General features: G+C 34.7%; 1 long non-coding RNA gene across 1 annotated transcript in view; it reads right to left on the bottom strand.

Annotated features, from left to right (window-relative positions):
* Positions 1-3,090: 3,090 nt before the first annotated feature.
* Positions 3,091-6,000, bottom strand: part of LOC117999073 — a 663,845-nt gene continuing 660,935 nt past the window's right edge. The window contains exon 5 of the long non-coding RNA XR_004676203.1: positions 3,091-3,116. This is a non-coding gene — a long non-coding RNA (uncharacterized LOC117999073). The remainder of the gene's footprint in view (positions 3,117-6,000) is intronic.

The following is a 6,000-nucleotide window of genomic DNA, read 5'->3' as shown; positions in this document are numbered from 1 at the left end:
TTCAGTGAATTGTAAGAATTAAACACATTATCTTATATAAATGATAAAATGCTGTGATACGATTTTCTGTAAATATTTTCAACTTCAATGTAGGCAATGTTAGTTCTTCTATATTGAAGTGAATTTTTATTGCTGACATTTAGTTCCAGAGTAAATATTATTTTTAGCTTGAGAGTTATCATAATTGAATAGAGTATATTTTAATCTATTTACTCTGTAATAGTTTGCATATTATCATTTATATTTCAGTACTATCTGATTTGAATTTTACATTTATTTTCTTTTCTTTGAATTATACTTAAAAAGAATTTTCTAGAATGACTCATATGATGCAGAATTTGTTTCAGGTAATACTATTAATCATCTTCCATGTTCATATCACTTTCCTTTGAAAATCATAATTGGATAGAAGCAAACAATTGTAGAAATTAAATTTTAGGTTTGGTCTTTATAAGTGTAGGTGAGACTAAATAAGTTAGTCAATTGAAAATATTTCTTGGAAAACTAGGAAACACAGAGAAATATGTTAGGTAAGTCATAGTAAACGACACAAATGGCATTGTTACTTCATTTAAAAGCTTGCAAAATTTCTGAGTAGAAAATACATAACAAAAGAACCTTAGAGCATATGACACTATAAAGTGAAAATACTGAAATTTGTGATCCTGAAAATAAAGAGTTTAGAGAGGGAAGATCAAACTATAATATTTTTAAAAATGAAGTCTCCTGGGAGAAAATGGGAGTTGAACTACACACTGAGGGATGAACAGAAAGCAGGTGTATGGGCAGATAGGGACAATCACTCTGTTCACAGAAGCAGAAATGGTGACAATGGGGGATGAGAGAGGAAAGAACTGAGCCATGTGACCAGCTTTGAGTTTCCTGGTTTGTACTCAAGGAACACTTCTTTTCAATAAGTGTGGCAGAATTCCATTGTATCTTACACAGCAGATTATGGGGTGGGGGGGAACACTTATAGGAAACACGGTGAGATAAGTCTGAGAGTGTTGTTTTAGAATGAATCATTGGTCTATCTTTTGAGACATGGATTAGGAATGAGATGAATTACAAGGTAGGAGAAAACCCAGATGATAATGAGTTGTGATGATCAGAATTGGCAAGAACACACTGCCAATTTAAATGAGGAAAGAAAGTGGAATTAAGATAAAAGATAATTACAGGAAGAAGGTCCAATTCCATTAATATAAATAAGAAAAGGTTTAAGGTTGGAAAAAATTCAGGAACTCTGGGATTTATAATGCTGGACATGGGGACATGAAATTTCTGCTGTCTGTGAGACCCACCAAGTCTCTCCTCCTTCCCAACAAATGCTTAAGCAAAGCTTCTCATTTGCACAAAGTACTGAAGGGATGGGAGGCTAATCCTTGTTCTCATCCTGAGAATAACTAGTGGCTGAGAATGTGATCAGGAGTTGTACAAATTGTTAAGGAAAAATACAAACTTCAAGTTTCTGTTGCTCTTATTTATGGCTGAATATGGAAACCCTGAGTTTGTTTGGAAGCATTTTCAACATAACCCTATCCAAAAGTAATGCCACCTACTCATGCATAGGAAAAATCTGCACGATAAAGAGAACTGGGTCTCCTTTGTAGGCTATGTAAAATTCTACCAGACTATTATAATGTTAATCTATTTTACACTTAAATGGCTGGACTCAAATATAAGGAACTCCAAAGTGGATTCTGCTGGAAGGGATGTGGGTCAGCAAAATACACTGGAGCATTGATACTGAAGAAAATACTGAGAATGCCTTTCCCTTTGGGGATGCGTATACAGTGGTTTCAGAAGCAGTAAGACCTGATACAATTTTAAGTTTCCATTTTTTGTGCTCTTATTCTGTTAACTTAACCTTAAGTCTTCAGTAGCAGTTTTTAAATATGACAGTTTACTCTGCTACTGTTTGGCAGGAGGTATAGACTGGGATATCCTGAAGTTGCACAGAAAAGTCATGAGAAGATAGCCAGAAGGTACTAGTTGAGAATCCATAAAAAGTATTTGGGAGCAAGAGGTAATGCACAACAAAAAGACGTGCTGAACTCTCACCACCCTCCCATTCTAACCAAGCAATAACCAGTTATTAGTATAGAATGATGTGTAAGACAGTACTCCTGCAATCTGTCACTATGGAATTTCATATTACTCTCAGCTGGGTATTATAGAAAAGGTGACTCTAGAAATTTAAAAAAAAAAAAAGGGACTTCCAGTCTACACAAGAATAAAAATCCAAGATGGAGCATTCTTTAGAAAATTAAGCAAGAGAATGTGAAATAAAATGTTGTATAATCTTGCAGAGATTCAGAACATAGTAGGACCCCGACATATGAATTTGAATGTTATCAATCATTCAATAATATTTGGAGAAAAATAAAAGGACTGGGTAGATTCTAAGATGAATAAAAAGCTGTTGTTTGTAAAAATACAATTTAATAGAAAAAACTTCTACCTTAGCATCTCATTTTTTTTTAATTAAACAATATATCTTTTCCATGTCTAAGTACCAGGCAAATGCCATAAGAAATTTAAGAGTTGCCATGTGAAAAGAGCAGTGGCTTCAGTGTGTTTCTAGTTTTATATTATGTAAACTTCAATACCAACGTAGCAATGAAAACAATTTTTATAATCCAGTTATCATACTCAGCCCCCATGGTTTTTATCCAAGATACAAGTGTTGCATTTGATATTAAAAGAAAAACTTTCCAATTGATACTTTCTTTTACCTGAATACTCCTCTTTTCTATCTCAGATTCTTTTCACGGTAAATTTTGTTTCCTTAACAAACAAATGCTACCACTCTTTGGAATAATTTCCTGACCCATGAAGTTGAATCTGGAAGTAGTATCTGGACTTATCTATCATTTTACATGTGCTAAGATGTAACTGACCTTCTATTTGCCTTCTGAGATTCAACCGCAGATGATGGAAATGAGGGGAGAATTAAGAAAAAGGATTAAGCCTGAGAGAGGAAAATAACAAAAGCAAAAACAAACATATCCTCCAAATATTTTTGGCAAATAAAACAAAAATATTGATAATACTACATTAATAAAATGTCTTACCAGATACTTGAAGTCACCAGATGATCCAGGAATCCAAGCCTAATAAGAAGAAGAAGGGGGGGTGGGGGGGGAGATGGGTCAGTTTTCTTTTAAAAAATAAACAAAAGCAAAAATGAACTTTTGGGACTTCATCAAGATAAAAAACTTCTGCACAGCAAAGGAAATAGTCAACAAAACAAGAGGCAACGCACAGAATGGGAGAAGATATTTGCAAATGACACTATATAGACAAAGCGCTGATTTCCAAGATCTATAAAGAACTTCTCAAACTCAACACCCAAAAAACAAATAAGTCAAAAAATGGGCAGAAGACATGAAGAGACACTTCTCAAAAGAGTGTTTTTTTTGTTTGTTTGTTTGTTTGTTTGAAAAACACTGAGTGTTTTGTTTTGTTTTGGAACTCTGGAAATGATTTATTTATTTTTTATTATTATGTTATTTTAATCACCATACATTATATCATTAGTTTTTTATGTAGTGTTCCATGATTCATTGTTTGCGTATAACACCCAGTGCTCCATGCAGAACGTGTCCTCCTTAATACCCATCACCAGGTTAACCCATCCCCCACCCCCCTCCCCTCTAGAACCCTGTTTGTTTTTCAGAGTCCATCGTCTCTCATGGTTCGTCTCCCCCCCCAACTCCCCCGCTTCATTCTTCCCTTCCTACTATCTTCTTCCTTTCTTTTTTAACATATAATGTATTATTTGTTTTAGAGGTAAGGTCTGTGATTCAACAGTCTTACACAATTCACAGCGCTCACCATAGCACATACCCTCCCCAGTATCTATCACCCAGCCACCCCATCCCTGCCACCCCCCACCACTGGGTGTTATATGAAAACAATGAATGGTGGATCACTACATCAAAAACTAATGATGTGGGGCACCTGGGTGGTTCAGTCATTAAAGTGTCTGCCTTCGGCTCAGGTCATGATCCCAGGGTCCTGGGATTGAGCCCTGCATCAAGCTGTCTGCCCCGCAGGAAACCTGCTTCTCCCTCTCCCACTCCCCCTGCTTGTGTTCCCTCTCTTGCTGTGTCTCTCTCTGTCAAATAAATAAATAAAATCTTAAAAAAAAAAAAAAAACTAATGATGTAATATATGGTGATTAACATAACATAATAAAATAAAAAAAAAACTAATGATGTATGGTGACTAACATAACATAATAAAATTAAATTAAAAATAAATAAAATACACATACAATAATTTTTATTATTCTACAAAATCATCACAGTATTACAGACTGTTGAGAATACTTTAGGAAATCATTTTCATAGGTGAAAATGTTTTTCACTTAAATTAATATGTTTATTTGATTTCCCATTATGCCATTAAAACAAAGAAAAGGAATACAGTCTTGCTCCTAAAACCATATTTCCAATTACTCAGGTGACCGTAATAGTTATTCAGGTTTATACTTTAAGTTCTCAGTGGAAGAGGGGAATATCATTATTAAATGTACTTGAGATTATTTATTACTTGCATTCAATTTTCCTGTGGGTGAGGCAAACCAGTGCTTCATTTTTAAAAGCTTTTCCAATTTTTCTGCCTTTGCTAGCTATCAGACAGCAATTAGTTTGGGCTTTGATTCATTTTTGAAAAGTAAATCCATGGACGATATTATAATGATAAAAGTAAGAGTTTTAATTTCCAAATTATATTGAAATGCAGCTTCTATTTTTTAAAGGTTTTTGAAGTTCAAATGAAAGACAATATCTGAACAGCAGAAATCCCCAAGAGAAGACCTAGCACCTGCCACGGGATGCAGAGGTTTTATAAATGTTGTCTTGTGTAAAGGCAATGGCAAACATTGGGAGGCCTTTTGTAAATATGCCTGCCTTTCTCTGTGTTTGAGCAGAAATATTGAACTTCTAACCATTATTATTATAAAATAAAGGTTTTTTGTTTTTTTTTTTTAAACATTTGACGATCACCTTCTCTTTTTGCCTTGGGAATCAAGTTTGAAATTACGTATTTTTTGAGTGTTGAAACACATATCTTCCTTTGAAAGAGAATGGAAAATAAAATAAACGAAGAAAAAGAATTGACACTATGTCTAGGGTTTTGTATGTATTGAGTATGTGACTTCCCTCTTGTTCTCAGAGCATTTAAATTAGGTTCTCTGGTCAGAATTATATCTATAATGCTGGATCACTAACATAACAAATCACCTAGAATGAGTCGATTAAAAATTCCTTCTCTAGGACCTAGAATCAGTTGAGAAGACCAGCACTTCACTTGAGAGGAGCAAGTAATGGATTTTGTTGTATTGTGAGAGCTCTTTGAATTCCTTAGCCTGTCTTCACAGGTGTAAAGTGGATACTGTCTCCTGGAAGCTTCTGTTCTAGGATCTTAGTCCCAAGTCTAAGAGCCAATTTTCATTCCTTTTCATATTTTAAGTTATTTATTTGTTGTCAGTTGAAAACCACACAAGAACCTTGCAAAAGTACAAATGCATAAAGCTCAATAAATTATCACAAAGTAAACACTCATGTAATCACCACACAGATCAAGAACAAAAACATGGCTGACACTAGAAGCCCATGGCTTTTGGTCACAGTGTGAATATGTACATACACACATACACGCAGACATACACACAGCATATATGCATAATATATATTCACTTACTTATACACACAGCATACACACAAATACATACACAAAGTATAGACAGACATATATGTACACAGCATACACACAGACACACACACACACAGTTTGAACCCACTTGATTATTTCTTGTGGGTTATGTTGAAGCACAGGTTCATGAAAATACAAACCATCAGAGGCAACACAGATGCAAATGCGGGAACTTGTGGAAGTGCAGCACGGACACCACACATTCATCATAAATATGCAGGATATATGCCTTCTGCATTGCCAGAGAGGGTCAGCCCTTTGAAAAGATCATGTACT

The sequence above is a fragment of the Mirounga leonina genome, unplaced genomic scaffold, assembly GCF_011800145.1.
Source record: "Mirounga leonina isolate KUSES-001 unplaced genomic scaffold, KU_Mleo_1.0 Mir_447, whole genome shotgun sequence".
Lineage (NCBI taxonomy): Eukaryota > Metazoa > Chordata > Mammalia > Carnivora > Phocidae > Mirounga > Mirounga leonina.
The sequence above is the reverse complement of the archived record's forward strand: the minus strand, read 5'-3'. Positions and strand labels throughout refer to the sequence as shown.